This window comes from Macaca nemestrina, chromosome 16 (assembly GCF_043159975.1).
Source record: "Macaca nemestrina isolate mMacNem1 chromosome 16, mMacNem.hap1, whole genome shotgun sequence".
Lineage (NCBI taxonomy): Eukaryota > Metazoa > Chordata > Mammalia > Primates > Cercopithecidae > Macaca > Macaca nemestrina.
Window position 1 is genome coordinate 38,719,740 of NC_092140.1, and position 18,296 is coordinate 38,738,035.

General features: G+C 36.4%; 1 protein-coding gene across 24 annotated transcripts in view; it reads left to right on the plus strand.

Annotated features, from left to right (window-relative positions):
- LOC139359089 (uncharacterized) overlaps positions 1-18,296 on the plus strand; it is a 672,031-nt gene that overhangs the window by 297,915 nt on the left and 355,820 nt on the right. The window lies entirely within an intron of this gene.

The following is an 18,296-nucleotide window of genomic DNA, read 5'->3' on the forward strand; positions in this document are numbered from 1 at the left end:
TCCTGATGCTCACTTTGAGAAAACTTTTACAACTACTGATTCAATGTCTCCTAAGAACACACTACAGCTGTAAAGTGTCCTAACAATCCCTTACTTTGGCCACTTACCGAGGAACCTTATTCTTTAAAATTATAGACTACCAGCAGCTTTACTGTTTAAACTGTTATCAGTTAAAATTCCAGATCTTGCCAGGACAATCTAACTACCCCAGAATCAAGATATAAAGCATTTTCTGTAGTCTAAAACTTCTCTTTTGCCCCTTTGCATTAAGCCCTCCTAACACTACCAGTCCTGGTCAGATCAGCTTTCTGCTGCTACAGATTCATTTTGCCTTTTTAGAATTACAAACAAATGGAATCCAAAATTAAGGACACTTATATATCTCGTTGTGTATATTATCAGCGCATTATTGCTGAGTGGTTCTCTTGTATAGCTGTAACACATTTTGTTTACCCATTCATCAGCTAGTGAACATTGGGTTGTTTCCAGGTTTTGGCTATTATGAATAAACTTCTATGAACACTAATTGATGTTCACATCTTTTTTTTTTTTTTTTCCTCTGAGACTGGGTCTCACTCTGTCACCCAGAGTGCTGTGTGATCATGCTGTGGCATGATCTCAGTTCACTGCAACCTCTGCCTCCTAGACTCAAGCAATCCTCCCACCTCAGCCTCCTGAGTAGCTTGGACCACAGGTGTGCACCACCATGCCCTGCTAATTTTTTGTATTTTTGGTAGAGATGCGATTTCATTATGTTGCTCAGGCTGGTCTCGAACTCCTGAGCTCAAGCAATGCACCTGCCTTGGCCTCCCAAAGTGTTGGGATTACAGGTGTGAGCCACCATGCTTGCCATGTTCACATCTTGGTATGAAAATATGTATTCATTGATCTTGAGTAAATACACAGAAGTAGAATTTTTGAGGTGTATGTTAAGTGTATGTTTAACTTTATAATAACTGTTGAACAGTTTTTCGAAAAACTTGTACCATTTTATACCTTCACAAGCAATGTATGAGAGTTCCAATTTTTCTACATTCTTACCAAGAGATGTTTTTATCTGTCATTTTGATTATAGCCATTCTAATGTACACTGTGAGAGGATCTAATTAAAGAGCTTGTGCACAGCAAAAGAAACTATGATCAGAGTGAACAGGCAGCCTACAGAATGGGAGAAAACTTTTGCAATCTACCCATCTGACAAAGATCTAATATCCAGAATTTACAAGGAACTTAAACAAATTTATAGGAAAGAAAAACAAAACATCAAAAAGTGGGCAAAGGACATGAACAGACACTTCTTAAAAGAAGACATTTATGCAGCCAACAAACATATGAAAAAAAGATCAACATCATTGATCATTAGAGAAATTCAAATAAAAACCACAATGAGATACTATCTCACACCAGTCAGAATGGCGACTATTAAAAAGTCAAGAAACAATAGATGCTGGCGAGGCTGTGGAGAAATAGGAACGCTTTTACACTGTTGGTGGGAATGTGAATTAGTTCAACCATTCTACATGACTGTGTGGCAAGTCCTCAAGGATGTAGAACCAGAAAAAAAATTGGACCCATTAATCCCATTAGTGGATATATACCTGAAGGAATAGAAATCATTCTACTATAAAGATACATGCACGTGTATGTTTATTGCAGCACTATTCACAATAGCAAAGACATAGAATCAACCCAAATGCCCATCAACTATAGACTGGATAAGGAAAAATGTACATATACATCATGGAATACTATGCATCCATAAGGAGGAATGAGATCAAAAAGCAAACACCGCATGTTTTCACTCATAAGTGGGAGCTGAACAATGAGAACACATAAACACAGAGAGGGGAACAACACACACAGGTGCCTGTAGGTGGGGTATGGGGAGGGAGAATATCAGGATAAATAGGTAATGCATGTGGGGCTTAATACTTAGGTGATGGGTTGATAGGTGCAGCAAACCATCAAGGTATAGGTTTACCTATGTAACAAACCTGCACATTCTGCACATGTATCCCAGAACTTATAATAAAATACAATTAAACATAAATTGTTGAGCCTTATTTTATGGCCTAATATATCTTCTTTTTTGACTGTACATGTTTGTTTATTTTATTTTCCTATAGGAAAAGCTTCTTAGAAGATCAGTTTCAAATGTTAGCATCTTTTTAAAATTTCATGAATATTTAACTATTCATCTACACTTTTAGGTTGATTCTAATATTTAAGTTTTAACTGACAATGTTTTTCTTTTTTTTTCTTTTTTTTTCGAGACAGAGTCTCGCTTTGTCGCCCATGCTAGAGTGCAGTGGCACAATCTCAGCTTACTGCAAGCTTTGCCTACTGGGTTCATGCCATTCCCCTGCCTCAGTCTCCCGAATAGCTGGGACTACAGGCACCTGCCACGAAGCCTGGCTCATTTTTTTGTATTTTTAGTAGAGACAGAGTTTCACCGTGTCAGCAAGGATGGTCTTGATCTCCTGACCTTGTGATCCGCCCGCCTCGACCTCCCCAAGTGCTGGGATTACAGGCATGAGCCACCGCGCCCGGCCTTTTTATTTTTTTATATATATATATAAATATAAATATATATACTTTTATATATATTTATATATACACTTATATATATTTATATATACTTTTATATATACTTATATACATATACTTTTATACATATATACTTTTATACATATATATGCTTATATATAATCTTATACATATATACTTGTGTATATATACTTTTATTTATATATATACTTTTATTTACATATACACTTTTGGCCGGGCGTGGTGGCTCAAGCCTGTAATCCCAGCACTTTGGGAGGCCGAGACGGGCGGATCACGAGGTCAGGCGATTGAGACCATCCTGGCTAACACGGTGAAACCCTGTCTCTACTAAAAAATACAAAAAACTAGCTGGGCGAGGTGGCCGGCGCCTGTAGTCCCAGCTACTCGGGAGGCTGAGGCAGGAGAATGGCATGAACCCGGGAGGCAGAGCTTGCAGTGAGCCGAGATCCGGCCACTGCACTCCAGCCTGGGCGACAGAGCGAGACTCCATCTCAAAAAAATAAAATAAAATAAAATATATATACACTTTTATTTATATATACTTTATATATATACTTATATATATATACTTTTATATAGATATACACACACATACTTTAAGTTCTAGGGTACATATGCACAATGTGCAGGTTTGTTGCCTAGGTATATATGTGCCACGTTGGTTTGTTGCACCCATCAACCCGTCATGTATATCAGATATTTCTCCTAATGCTATCCCTCCCCCAGCTTCCCACCCACTGACAGACCCCAGTGTGTGATGTTCCTGTGTCCATGTGTTCTCATTGTTCAACTCCCACTTATGAGTGAGAACATGCAGTGTTTGGTCTTCTGTCCTTGTGATAATTTGCTTAGAATGATGGTTTCCAGCTTTATCCATGTCCCTGGAGAGGATATGAACTCATCCTTTTTTATGGCTACATGTATTCCATGATGTGTATGTGCCACATTTTCTTAATCCGCTCTATCATTGATGGACATTTGGGTTGGTTTCAAGTATTTGCTATTGTGAACAGTGCCACAGTAAACATACGTTGTGTGTGTGTCTTTAGAGTAGCGTGATTTATAATCCTTTGGGTATATACCCAGTAATGGGATCGCTGGGCCAAATGTTATTTCTAGTTCTAGATCCTTTAGGAATCGCCACACTGTCTTCCACAATGGTTGAACTAATTACACTCCCACCAACAGTGTAAAAGCGTTCCTATTTCTCCTCATCCTCTCTGGCATCTGTTGTTTCCTGACTTTTTAATGATTGCCATTCTAACTGGTGTGAGATGGTATCTCATTGTAGTTTTGATTTGCATTTCTCTGATGACCAGTGATGATGAGCATTTTTTTCATATGTTTGTTGGCTGCATAAATTTCTTCTTTTGAGAACTGTCTGTTCACATCCTTTGTTCACTTCTTGATAGGGTTGTTTTTTTCTTGTAAATTTGTTTGAGTTCTTTGCAGATTCTGGATATTAGCCCTTTGTCAGATGGGTAGATTGCAAAGATTTTCTCCCATTCTCTAAGTTGCCTGTTCACTCTGATGATAGTTTATTTTGCTGTGGAGAAGTTCTTTAGTTTAATTAGATCCTATTTGTCATTTTTGGCTTTTGTTGCCATTGCCTTTGGTGTTTTAGTCATGAAGTCTTTGCCCATGCCTATGTCCTAAATGGTATTGCCTAGGTTTTCTTCTAGGGTTTTTATGGCATTAGGTCTTACATGTAAGTCTTCAATCCATCATGAGTTAATTTTTGTATATGTTGTAAGGAAGTGATCCAGGTTCAGCTTTTTACATATGACTAGCCAGTTTTCCCAGCACCATTTATTAAATAGGGAATCCTTTCCCCATTTATTGTTTTTGTCAGGTTTGTCAAAGATCAGATGGTTGTACACGTGTGGTGATATTTCTGAGGCCTCTGTTCTGCTCTATTGGTCCATATATCTGGTTTTGTACCAGTATCATGCTGTTTTGGTTACTGTAGCCTTGTATAGTTTGAAGTCAGGCAGTATGATGTCTCCAGCTTTGTTCTTTTTGCTTAGTATTGTCTTGGCTATATGGGCTCTTTTTTTGGTTCCATATAAACTTTAAAGTAGTTTTTTCCAATTCTGTGAAGAAAGCCAGTGGTAGCTTGCTGGGGATAGCACTGAATCTATAAATTACCTTGGGCAGTATGGCCATTGTCACAATATTGATTCTTTCTGTCCATAGCATGTCCATTTGTTTGTGTCCTCTTCTATTTCACTGAGCAGTGGTTTGTAGTTCTCCTTGAAGAGGTCCTTTACATCCCTTGTTAGTTGTATTCCTAGGTATTTTATTCTCTTTGTAGTAATTGTGAATGGGAGTTCACTCATGATTTGGCTGTCTGTTATTGGTGTATAGGAATGCTTGTGATTTTTGCACATTGATTTTGTATCCAGAGACTTTGCTGAAGTTGCTTATCAGCTTAAGGAGTTTTGGGGCTGAGACAATGGGGTTTTCTAAATATACAATCATGTCATCTGCAAACAGGGACAATTTGACTTCCTCTTTTCCTAATTGAATACCCTTTATTTATTTTGCCTGATTGCCCTAGCCAGAACTTCCAACACTATGTTGAATAGGAGTGGTGAGAAAGGGCATCCTTGTCTTGTGCTGGTTTTCAAAGGGAATGCTTCCAGTTTTTGCCCATTCAGTGTGATATTGGCTGTGGGTTTGTCATAAATAGCTCTTAGTATTTTGAGACACATTTTGAGATTTTTTTTTTTTTTTGTTAGCATAAAAGACTTGAATTTTGTCGAAGGCCTTTCTGCATCTATCGATACAATCATGTGGTTTTTGTCATTGGTTCTGTTTATGTGGTGGATTATGTTTATTGATTTGCATATGTTGAATCAGCCTTTTATCCCACGGATGAAGCTGACTTGATAATGGTGTATAATCTTTTTGCCGTGCTGCTGGATTTGGTTTGCCAGTATTTTATTGATGATTTTCACATCGCTGTTCATCAGGGATATTTGGCCTTAAATTCTCTTTTTGTTGTGTCTCTACCATGCTTTGGTATAAGGATGATGCTGACCTCATAAAATGAGTTAGGGAGAAGTCCCTCTTTTTCTGTTGTTTGGAATAGTTTCAGAAGAAATGGTATCAGCTCCTCTTGGTACCTCTGGTAGAATTCGGCTGTGAATCCTTCTGGTCCTGGACTTTTTTGGTTGGTAGGCTATTAATTATTGCCTCAATTTCAGAACCTGTTATTAGTCTATTCAGAGATTTAACTTTCTCGTAGTTTAGTCTTGGGACAGCGTACGTGTCCAGGAATTTATCCATTTCTTCTAGATTTTCTAGTTTATTTGCATAGAGGTTTTTAGAGTATTCTCTGATGGCAGTTTGTATTTCTGCAGGATTGGTGGTGATATCCCCTTTATCATTTTTTATTGCATCTATTTGATTCTTCTCTCTTTTATTCTTTATTAGTCTTGCTAGCAGTCTATCAATTTTGTTGATGTTTTCAAAAAACCAGCTCCTGGATTCATTGATTTTTTTTTTTTTTTTTTTTTTTTAGTGTTTTTTGTGTCTCTATCTCCTTCAGTTCTGCTCTGATCTTAGTTATTTCTTGCCTTCTGCTAGCTTTTGAATTTGTTCTTGCTTCTCTAGTTCTTTTAATTGTGATATTAGGGTGTTGATTTTAGATCTTTCTTGCTTTCTCTTGTGGGCATTTAGTGCTACAAATTTCCCTCTACACATTGCTTTTAATGTGTCCCAGAGATTCTGGTACGTTGTGTCTTTGTTCTCATTGGTTTCAAAGAACACCTTTATTTCTGCCTTCATTTTGTTATTTACCCAGTAGTCATTCAGGAGCAGGTTGTTCAGTTTCCATGTAGTTGTGTGGTTTTGAGTGAGTTTCTTAATCCTGAGTTCTAATTTGATTGCACTGGGGTCTGAGAGACAGTTTGTTGTGATTTCTGTTCTTTTACATTTGCTGAGGAGTGTTTTGCTAGCAATTATGTGGTCAGTTTTAGAATAAGTACAATGTGGTGCTGAGAAGAATTTATATTCTGTTGATTTGGGGTGGAGAGTTCTGTAGATGTCTATTAGGTCTGCTTGGTCCAGAGCTGAGTTCAAGTCCTGGATATCCTTGTTAACCTTCTGTCCCGTTGATCTAATATGACAGTGGGGTGTTAAAGTCTCCCATTATTATTGTGTGGGAGTCTAGGTCTCTTTGTAGGTCTCTAAGGACTTGCTTTATGAATCTGGGTGCTCCTGTATTGGGTGTATACATATTTAGGATAATTTAGCTCTTCTTGTTGCATTGATCCCTTTACCATTATGTAGTGGCCTTCTTTGTCTGTTTTGATCTTTGTTGGTTTAAAGTCTGTTATCAGAGACTAGGATTGCAACTCCTGCTTTTTTTTTTTTTTTTTGCTTTCCATTTGCTTGGTAGATCTTCCTCCATCCCTTTTATGTTGAGCTTATGTGCTTCTTTGCACCCTCAGCATTTGCTTGTCTGTAGATATTTGGAGAGTTTCAGGCTTATTTCCTTGACTGTTTTTTTCTGCCACATTGCCTTCTTCTGCTACTCCCAATTATACAGATGCTGCTGCTCTTAGTTCTCTGAGGCTCTATTCATTTATTTTATTCTTTTAAAACTTATCTTCTTCACATTAAATCTCTGTTGATTTTTATTGGGGTTCTCTGATTTGTTTCTTCTAGGTCAAAGCAACAGTGAAGTTTTTCTTTATTTATGTCAGTGAATTTTTCATTTCAGTTATAGATTTCAACTCCAAAACTTCAATGTTTTAATAATTTCTAAATGCTTATTAATATTCTGTATTTGAATTCTATTTTTCTTTATTTTATTCATGGTTTCCTCTAGTTCTTTGTACATATAGTAACTTTAAATCTTTGTCTAAAATGTCTAACATACAGCATCTTTCAAAAGTATTATCTATTGCCTGCTTATCTTTTCTTAAATATGGATCACACTTTCCTTTTTCTTTGCATGTTTCAAAATTTCTTCCTAAAAATTGGGTATTTTATATAATGTAGTACAGTCATTTCTGACTTTCACCCTGGGGCTTGTTATTGTTGGTTGGTTTTCTTTATTTGTTTAGTGGATTGCTTGAACTAATTCTATGAAGTCTATTTCTTACAAAGTATACAACTTCTGATGTCAGTACTTAGGACTTTTGTTGTGTTGTTCTTTAAAAAAATTTTAAACTTAGAATTCTAGAAGTTGTTCCTAGGCCAGTATAAGTTAGTTTTCAACCAGTGACTGATGGGTTAGGGATTGTGATTAAGTTTTCTGAACCAGTAAGACTTCTACCTGTTTCAGGAAGATTTCAAACCTACACTGCTGTTAGCCAGGGATTAACAGTTATCCAATTGCTTCAGTGAGTGTGTGTACACAGCCTTCCAAACCACTAGGGATGGGTATGATCTTGTTAGGGTCTCTTGAGGCTTTTCCCCTCATGTTCTTGTTAAAATTCTGGCAGTTCTGTTGTTTTGTTTGCTGCTACCAGTGTCCAGTTGCTTCCCTAATTGTTTAAATTGTTTACCATTATGACATCGTTTTATTTATTTTGTATTTTGTATTTTATTTATTTATTTTTTTTAAGGAAGGTTGCCTCCAGACAGGAGTTCCTATACTCTGTTTCAAATTAAGTCAGCTCCCTCAGGCAGTGCTGTGGAGTTGGCAGTCCTCAATTCTGGCTTCCCCAGAGCAGAAGCTCTGCTCATTGTGCTGGAGCTAAGTGCGGGGAAGGGATGGGATACAGTCTGCTTTTCCTGGACTGACTTCTTTACCCTAAGTTGGAGCTAGGTGGTATGGTAGTCCCTATTTTCCTTTGGAAGAGTATGAAACTTCTGCCCTATTATAAGCATGGCAATAGAAGCCTTAAGTCTCTTTGGCCTACAGTTCATGGCTTGCAGCGCCTGACCAGGAAAAAGCCTTCACCCTATGAGTGAGAGCTGGACAGAGAGCTATCTTAGCTGAACTCTCCTGGAGTAGATCATAAGGAACATAGATCTTGAAGGAGATTGTAAGGGAGCCTTATCTGCCCCTCCCAGGGTGAAACCATTGCCCTATAGCTGAGAGGTGATGGAGGAAGTAGGGTGAAAAATGCTACCCTCTTCTTGGCCTTGCCCACCTAAAATAAACCTGTAACACTGAGTAAAAGTTGGGAGTGGTGATGAGAGCAGTTTCTGGCTCAGGTGTCACAGACTACCGCTGTTCTTACTGAAATTTTGAAGTTTTTTTTAAAAAAATAAATGCTTCTCAATTTATTGCCTGTTCTTAGCTCAATTTCCAGAGATATTATTAAATAGTTGTATTTTTGGTAATTTGTGCCAGTTTTAGTGATTCCTTTATTAGAAAGAAGGTCTGCAGTCTCACACAGCCAACGTCTCATTTGTGTGTGTGTGTGTGTGTGTGTGTGTGAGTGTGTGTGTGTGTGTGTGTGTGTGTGTGTGTGTGTGTATTTCTGTATAATTCTACTCTTCTGAATCCATGGCTGGAAATCAGGACTTTGACTTCTCACCTCCTTTCTTTAACCTTCCTTAGTTCTCCTTACAAACATAGAAGGGTTACTACAGCCTCTTCTATTAGCGTAGCATTTCCCTTATGATAAAAACATAAAGGGAAGCTTCTAGAATTAAAAGCAAACATGTTTTTCAAGATGACTGTCATATGCTTACTTTCTAAAAAGAAAGTTCAGTTTGACTATTAAAGCTGAACAATGTTGTTGTTCTAGTCCAGTACATCACTTTCTCAGAAAGCACAGAAATGCTTCTATTCAACAAATGGGGAATTGCAGGATATCATGATTTAAGTTGAATTGATCACAGGATACTATGATTTAAATTTCAACTATAGCAGAATAATGACATTGGTTTAGATAAAATAATAGGCAGATTAATTTTAGCTGAGGAGGTTTAAGATGATTTAGAAATGAACTGTGCCAGCAGTGAGTAGATGACTCACTTTGATGCTCCAGATCTATAAAAAAGCCCAACTCCTGATTCAGTTGGCTGATCATCAACAGATGAGTGACTCAGGAGGAGTAATCATTAGAGGAAGAATGGCGGGGCAGATTGGCTGAAGACAGGCTGACCCATGTCATAACATGACATGTCATCTGCTTTTAAGTCCACTGTTTTAATTAGGGACACTATTACTTCCCCAGCCACATAAAATTGAAAAGCAAATCAAATGTTCTTATTATATCATATTTGAGGCATATAAGAGCTTGTATGTTTGGCAAGAAGCATTCTTATAAAATTAACATGCATACATCTACCATATTTAATAATAAAAACATTACCATTAGCTTTGCATATACCTTTATGCTACCCCCATGAGTAAATATATTGCTGAATTTTATTTTATTATTTATTTGGTTTTTAGATTTTCTGTTTAATTTTTACAAAAGAAGGAAACATTTGTAGCCTTCTATTACTTAATTTTTTAATAACTCAAATTACTTTTTTTTTTTTTTTTTTTTTTTGAGACAGAGTCTTGCTCTGTCGCCCAGGCTGGCGTGCAGTGGCCGTCAAATTACTTTTATAAGCATTATATTATAGGTAGCTCTAAGTCATTTAAAAATATTTTAATTATTTTTGAAATATAATTCACATACTATAAAACTCAACTGTTTAAAGTACACATAAACTGGTTTTTAGAAAATTTAAAAGGTTGTGCAACCATTATGATTATATAATTGCAGAATATTTTCATCACCACAAAAAGAAACCCATACTCTTAGCAGTCACTCCCAATTTCCTCCTTTTCCCAGCCCGTGGCAACACTTTCTGTTCCTATGTATTTTCCTATTTGAACATTCCATTTTGTTTCTGTCTTGTTTTATGAATCTGTACTTAATTTCTTCTTACAGTTGAATAATATTCCATTGTATGGATATACCATATTTGTTCATTCATCAGTTGATGGACATTTGAGTGTTTCCACTTTTTGCCTGTAAGTAATGTTTTCACAAACATTCATGTACAAGTTTTTGCGTAAACATATGGTTTTAATTATCCTCGGTATGTTCCTAAGAGTAGAATTTCTGGATCATATAGTGACTCTATATTTAACTTTTTGAGAAACTGGCAAACCATCTTACAAGGTGACTACACAATTTTCTATCCCACCAGAAATGTATGAAAGTTCCAATTTCTCAATATCCTTGCCAACACTTGTTTTCTGTTCAAAAATACTGTCAATTTAGAAAATGTGAAGTGGTGTCTTATTCTGGCTTTGATTTGCACTTTTCTAATGTTGAACATCTGTTCATGTACTTACTGGCTTTACTGGTTATTCGTGTATCTTTGGAGAAATGTCTATGCAAATCTTTTGCCCATTTAAAAATTGGGTTATTTATCTTTGTAATGCTGGATTATAAGTGCTCATTATATATGGTGAACACTAGTTTCTTATCAAATACATAATTTGCAAATATTTTCTCTTATATTGTGGGCTCTTTTTGAAAATATTTTCTTTATAGTATCTTTTGGCATATACAAATTTTAAGCTTTGAAGAAGTGTAAGTTACCTATTTTTTCTTTGGTTGTTCATGTTTTTGATGTTACTTCTAGGAAATCATTGCTTAATTCAATGTCAAAAAATTTATGCCTACATCTTTTATGACATTTATAGTTCTAGCTCTTAAATTTATGTCTTCGAATCTTTAGGTAAGATAGGGGTCTAAATTCATTAATTTGCATGTGTGGATCCAGTTGTCACAGAAACTGTGTATCCCTTTGTTGAAAAGACCATTCATTGGCTGTTAGAAAGGCAATAAACAACATGCTGGCAAGGCTGTGGAGAAAAGGGAACACTTACACACTGTTGATGGGGCTGTAAATTAGCTCAAAATTAGCTCAGCCATTGTGGAAAGTAGTGTGGTGATTCCTCAAATAACTTGAAACAGAATGACTATTCAACCCAGCGATCCCATTGTTGGGTATATACCTAAAAGAATATAAGTCACGCTGGGCGCGGTGTCTCACGCCTGTAATCCCAGCACTTTGGGAGGCCAAGGCAGGAGGATCACGAGGTCAGGAGATCGAGACCATCCTTGCTGACATGGTGAAATCCTGTCTCTACTGAAAATACAAAAAATTAGCCGGGCGTGGTGGCGGGCGCCTGTGGTCCCAGCTACTCCGGAGGCTGAGGCAGGAGAATGGCCTGAACTCAGGAGGCAGAGCTTGCAGTGAGCCGAGTTCACGCCATTGCACTCCAGCCTGGGGGACAGAGCAAGACTCTGTCTCAAAAAAAAAAAAAAATATATATATATATATATATATATATCACTCTACTATAAAGACATATACATGTGTATGTTTATTGCAGCACTATTTACAGTAGCAAAGACATGGAATCAATGTAAATGCCCATCAATGATAAACTGGATAAAGACAATGTGGTACATATACACAATGGAATACTATGCAGCCATTAAAAGCAATGAAATCATGTCCTTTGCAGTAACATGGATGGAGCTGAAGGCCATTATCTTAATCAAACTATTAGGTTGTTGCAACATAATGGCAAAAACTGCAATTACTTTTGCGGTAACCTATTAAACAGGAACAGAAAACCAAATATTGCATGTTCTCACTTATAATGAGAACACGTGTTCACAAAGAAGGGAATGACAGACACCAAGGCCTACTTGAGGGTAGAAGGTGGGAGGAGAGAGAGAGGATCAGAATTAATATCTGTTGGGTACTATGCTTGTTACCTGGGTGTTGAAATACTCCATACACCAAACCCCTGTGAACATGCAGTTGCCTATATAATAAACCTGTACATGTACCCCTGAACCTAAAATAAAAGTTAAAAATAAATAAATCTTAGCTAACAACAACAGCAAAAGACCATTCATTTCTCTATTGCATAGCATAGTGGGTCAAATAGTAACCCACCCAAAATATGTGTTCATGTCCTAATCCCCAGAATTTGTGAATAATACTTTGTTTGAAATCCAAATGCTGTATTTGGAAACTTAAATACCTAGTTTGGATCTTGGCATATGCAATTAAATTAGGGTTTTTGAGATGGGATTATCCTAAATTACCCTCATGGATCCTATATTCAATGATAGTTATCTTTAGAAGTGACAGAAGCAAAGTCACAAGCACATAGAGAAGAAGGTGTCATGTGAAGATAGAGATAGAGATTGGATGGGTTGAGCTGCAAATCAAGAAAGGCAGTAACCACTAGAAACTGGAAGAGTCAAAGAACAAATTCTTGCTGAGATCCTCTAGAGTGAACTCCTGCTAACACCTTGATTTCAGACATTTGGCCGCCAGAAGTGAGAAAATAAATTTTTGTTAAGTTACCCCATTTATGGTAATTTGTTACAGCAGCAACAGGAAACTAATACAAATGGCCTTAGCATGCTTGTCAAAAATGAATTGAGCATAGATGGATAGGTTTACTTCTGGATTCTTAATTTCTGTTCCTTTGATAGACAAGTCTATTCTTATGCAAGTCTCACACTGTCTTCATTACTGTAGCTTTGTAATAGGCTACAAAATCAGGCAGTGTGAGTCCTTTAATTTTATTCTCCTTTTTCAAGATTGTTTTGACTATTCTGATTCTCTTGCAATTTTAGAATCAGTCCATCTTTGTATAAAGGCAGATGAAATTTTGATAGGGATTTTATCAAATCTGTAGATCAATTTGGGAAATATTGCCGTCTTTACAATATTAACCTTCCAATCCATGAACACAGTTTTCATTTATTTTGGTCTTATTTTTTTCAACAATATTTTGTAGTTTTCAGTATGTATGTCTTATGTCTTTCATTAAATTCTTATGCATTTTATTGTTTCTGATGCTATTATAATTGGACTTTGTCATCTTAATGTTATTTTTAGATTATTCATTGCTAATAGATATACACTGATTTTATATATTGATTTTTATATCCTGCAACCTTACTGAATATGCTTATTAGCCCTAGTATACTATTAATTTTTTGCAAATTCTTTGAGATTATCTATAAGAGTATATCACATGAAAATAAATATAGTTTGTTTCCTTTCCAATCTGGATGCCTTTCTCTGCCCTACCCCTCCTCCCCAGCATCCTGCCTTTTAGAAATGTTTCTGGCCTAATTTTGCCCCGACTAGAACCTCCAGTAGCATGTTGAATAGAAGTAACTAGAGTGGAAATTTGTCTTGTTCCTTGTTTTAAAGGGAAAGCTTTGCCTTTAAGTATGATAATAGCTGTAGTTTATTGCTTGTTTTTTTCTTTTAGATTACCTTAATTAGATTGAGAAAGTTCCCTTCTATTACTAGTTCGAGTCTTTTTTGTCTTTAAGTGGTGTTAGATTTTGTCAAATATTTTTCTGTGCCTATTGAGATACTAATGCAGTTTTTTCCCTCCTTCATTCTATCAATGTGGTATACTACATTTATTTTTCTTCTTTATCTTTTGTATGCTGAATCAGTCTAGCATTCCTTGGATAAATCTCACTTGATCACATGGTGAATAATCCATTGTACATGCTACTAGTTTTGTTTATTAGTAATTTTGGGGCAGATTTTTGCCTCTGTACTCATTAGGGATATTGGTATGTAGCTTTGGGTTTTTTTTTTTTGTGTGTGTGATGTCTTTGGTTTTGGTATCTGGCCTCATAAAATGAGTTAGAAAGGTTTCCATTCTCTTCCATACTTTGGAAGTGTTTTTAGTGTATTGGTAGTAATTCTTCTTTAAATGTTTGGTGAAATTTACTGATGAAGTCATGTGGACCTGAGCTTTTCTCTTAAAAGTTTTAAAATTACTAATTCAGTCTCTACTTGTTCTAGGTCTATGTAGGTTTTTCAGTTTCTTCATGAGTCTGTTTCAATAATTTGTCTCTTTCTTGAAATTTGTGTATTATATCTAGGATATCTAATTTATTGGCATATAATTGTGTATCTTATTCTCTTATAATCTTATTACATTGTATTCTATAATGTCACCCTTTTCTCTTTCCTGTTTATGTAAAGTAATAGAAGGTAGCCATGTCTTGCTATTTGAACATTGTTTCTCATTCACACCTTCTCCAAAAGGCTTTCAAGTTAAAAATGACTATAAGACAAAGACCACCTCAAAAGTATGCCTATAAGACCCTTTATGAAGATTTCAGAAAGACTTAAAGGCATGTCTCATAGAAACTCTCAGTTAGACAAAAAGCCTTCCAGAAAATTTTAAGGTATTTTCCTACAGCATTTTGACCCTATCCCAAATCCAAGAGAGCCTGTGTTGAGAGATCTGTGGTGCAGCTTTTATTTAATATAGTGAACCTTACTAAGATTCACAGGGATCCCACAAAGTTTATAAGAGAATTGCATTAGTACTGTGAACTTGAAATAAAAGGAATAGACATACTAGAAAGAAAAACAAAATAAAACCAACCCATAAGCCCTCAACTCTCTGAGAGTAGAAAGAGAGCTGAAAATGTTACACAACAGCCAAAATGTTTTTCTTCTTATGGAAAACAAAAAATAAACAAGAAGTGGGTTCCAAGAACTCAAGAGGTAAATGAAAGAGCCAGAGAGAATGATTTAATATTTCCAAAGTAGGACTGGCACCTAATCAAGACACTGCCAAATGTGCTTCTCTTTTTCCCCATTTTTAAATGGGAGTGTCCACTGCAATTATTTAGTCTGTTATTCTATTGTGTATTAGTTATTGTGGAGGGGAAGTAGGGTTTTTTTTGTTTTTGTTTTTAGTTCACAAACCTTCTGGTTGAGAAGAGCCACACTCAAGTATCTTCACTGAAGAGAATCATCTGTATTTGCACCTAATATGGATGACACTATCTAGACTGTAAGGTCCTGTTTGTCTGAACCAGAGTTGAGGTGAGTTAACTCCTTTTTAGAAACTCTGAGACTCCATGTAAGAAGTTCAAGAACCCTGAGATGACCATGCTGGAGAGGCCATGTGAGATATCTCTGGGTACTTGCTCCTGTTGAGCATAGTCTTCCTACTTTCCCTATGAGGGTGCTAGATGTGTGATTGAGCCATGGTGGACCATCCAGCCATTATGAGATATGAGCCAAATTATGAGATATTGCCATAATTGTTAGTTTAAAATTAGTACTAAGTTTTGGGGTAGTTTGTTATACAGCAATAGATGATGGAAACAGAATTCTAAAGATATAATTGTGCAGGTGTAAAATAAAACATATGAAAGGATATTTATTATAGCACTGAAACAATCTCAATACCCTTGAATAAAGACCAGTTAAATAAATCATGGTACATATATGCACTGGACAATATGTGCAGCAGTTTAAAAAAGATTGAGGCCGGGCACGGTGGCTCAAGCCTGTAATCCCAGCACTTTGGGAGGCCGAGGCGGGCGGATCACAAGGTCAGGAGATCGAGACCACAGTGAAACCCCGTCTCTACTAAAAAATACAAAAAAAAAAAATTAGCCGGGCGCGGTGGCGGGCGCCTGTAGTCCCAGCTACTCAGGAGGCTGAGGCAGGAGAATGGCGGGAACCCGGGAGGCGGAGCTTGCAGTGAGCCGAGATCGCGCCACTGCACTCCAGCCTGGGCAACAGCGTGAGACTCCGTCTCAAAAAAAAAAAAAAAAAAGATTGAGGATGCTTGTATTTCATTAATATAGAAATATCTTCAAGATATATAATGAGGAAAGCAAAATGCAGAACAGTATGTTGAATATGTGACTATGCATGTAAAAAATGGAGTGCAGGAGTATGTGTTTTAATGGGCATAAATATCTCTGGAAGAACAGACAAAAGGTAATCATATCAGTTGCCTGCAAGCCTGGGTGGCTTATGAATAAGAGCATCTATAAAACTTCTTTATATTCTTTTATAATTTGTCATTTTTGTATCTTGAACAATGAAACTGAATTATAAGATGAAATTAACACACGGGTAGGATTAGAGAAACTTTGGGTATACTAGTCCAGTAGTTACAACGTGACTGCTCACTAGCCTTCTTGACTTCAATCAGACCTTCACTTGGTTGCAATTATTTTACTTCTTCTCAGTATGAAACTTGATCTTACTGTTTTTCTTTTTAAAATTCTTTAAACCTCTACCTTTCTGTCAAGAAAAACTCCAAATTCCTAACTATGATATTTAAGGTTTGTCTTAATTTGTTCTATACGTCATTCTTCAGCCATGATCTGCCATCACTACCTACTCTCAACATTTTACCTTCTGGCAATAATTAATTATTTGTAGTTCCTTGATAGCTTCATAATCTGTCACATCTTCATGCTGTTGTATATTCTGTGCCCACTGCCCCTGGAATCACCCCCTCCTTCTTTCTCCTTTCTCCTATGAACTACACCCTATCCTCTCAAAATAATACTCTGGTATCACTTTCTTCACAATCTAGGAATTAGAATGAATCATTTACTCCTTTGCACAAACATAGACTCTTTTTTTGTAATTCTCAGTCCATAAAAATATTTATTTTATTCATACACCTATCTTCACTTTTAGATTAGGATGTCCTTGAAGGAAGAAATAATCTTTCTGTGCCAGTTTCAAACTCAGCCCCTGACATACAAAAAGTTCTCAGAAGCCCATTGCAAATGAAACTAAAAAAATTTGACACATACAATTTGGCACAGTCTTCCATCTTATTCTAGAGATTTTGTGTTAAGTTTGAAAACACTATCAGAACTAGTGTCTCCTAATGGTAGTGTTGCAGCCTTTTTACTCCTGTAGTTCGGTGGGCAGGAGTGTTACAGCTCTGCCACCTGCAGCTCAGTGAGCAGGAGTGTTACAGCTCTTTCACTCCCACAGTTTGATGAGTTCTGGGTTCTTGTCCCACAACCAAGAAGAATAAGGTATGCAGACACTAGAGAGGAGATAAGGGAGAGTATAATTTATTCAGTGAAAGAAAAGCTCTTGACAGCAAGTGGAGACCCCAGAGTGGCTAGCTGCCTGTGAGGCTGAGTTTAGCGTTTTTATGGGCTTAGAATGGTGGAGTGTGTGCTGATTGGTTTATGGGTAGGCTTGGAAAAGTCACCATTTGATTGGTTAAAAGGCATCATTCAGAAAGAACCAATCAAGAGAGTAGGTAAGATGAGGGTGAAAGTTCTTACTCTTGTTCGTGGATTCTATCCAGAACTGGTAGCTAGGTTTTTAGGCTTTAAAATGTCTTTGGCTTGAAGGTCCAGTTTCACTGGAAACCCATCTCTATCTTCGTAGGAATTTGTCTGTCTCCTGTCTCTATCAGTCACATTACTACCATCTATATTTGTATGTATTTATTTACATATTTATGTATGTTTTCATGTATGGATTCTTAAATATTTATATGTATTTCTTTTTTACCTTTTTTCTCAGATACCACAAATTTCCTTTTGACTAAACAGTTTTTCCCAGGCAGGTATTTTTTTTTTCTTGAGACAAGATGACAAAGTGCCAAAATTGAATACAGCTTTTTGATAGTATAGCTAGAATTCTAAACAATGATAAAAGGAGTTTGTAAAAAAAAGAAATATGATAAAAAAGTGTTTTCTCATTTTACTGTCAGAATAATCAATTAAAAATGCCTGTTTTCTAAGGGTTTACTTGGTAATAAGTAAGTCCTGATTTTTTTTTCCTCCAGAAAGATAACATAGGTATCATTTGTTGCTGAATAACTATGAAGCAAGGGAACAGTTCACCTATAGAAAAGATATATCACACATTTGTATATCATGCCTGGATAAAGAGGCTGAGAGGGAAAGTTATTATCCTGAAAAATCCCCTGATAATCACCTTAGAGTTGCATTTGAGAA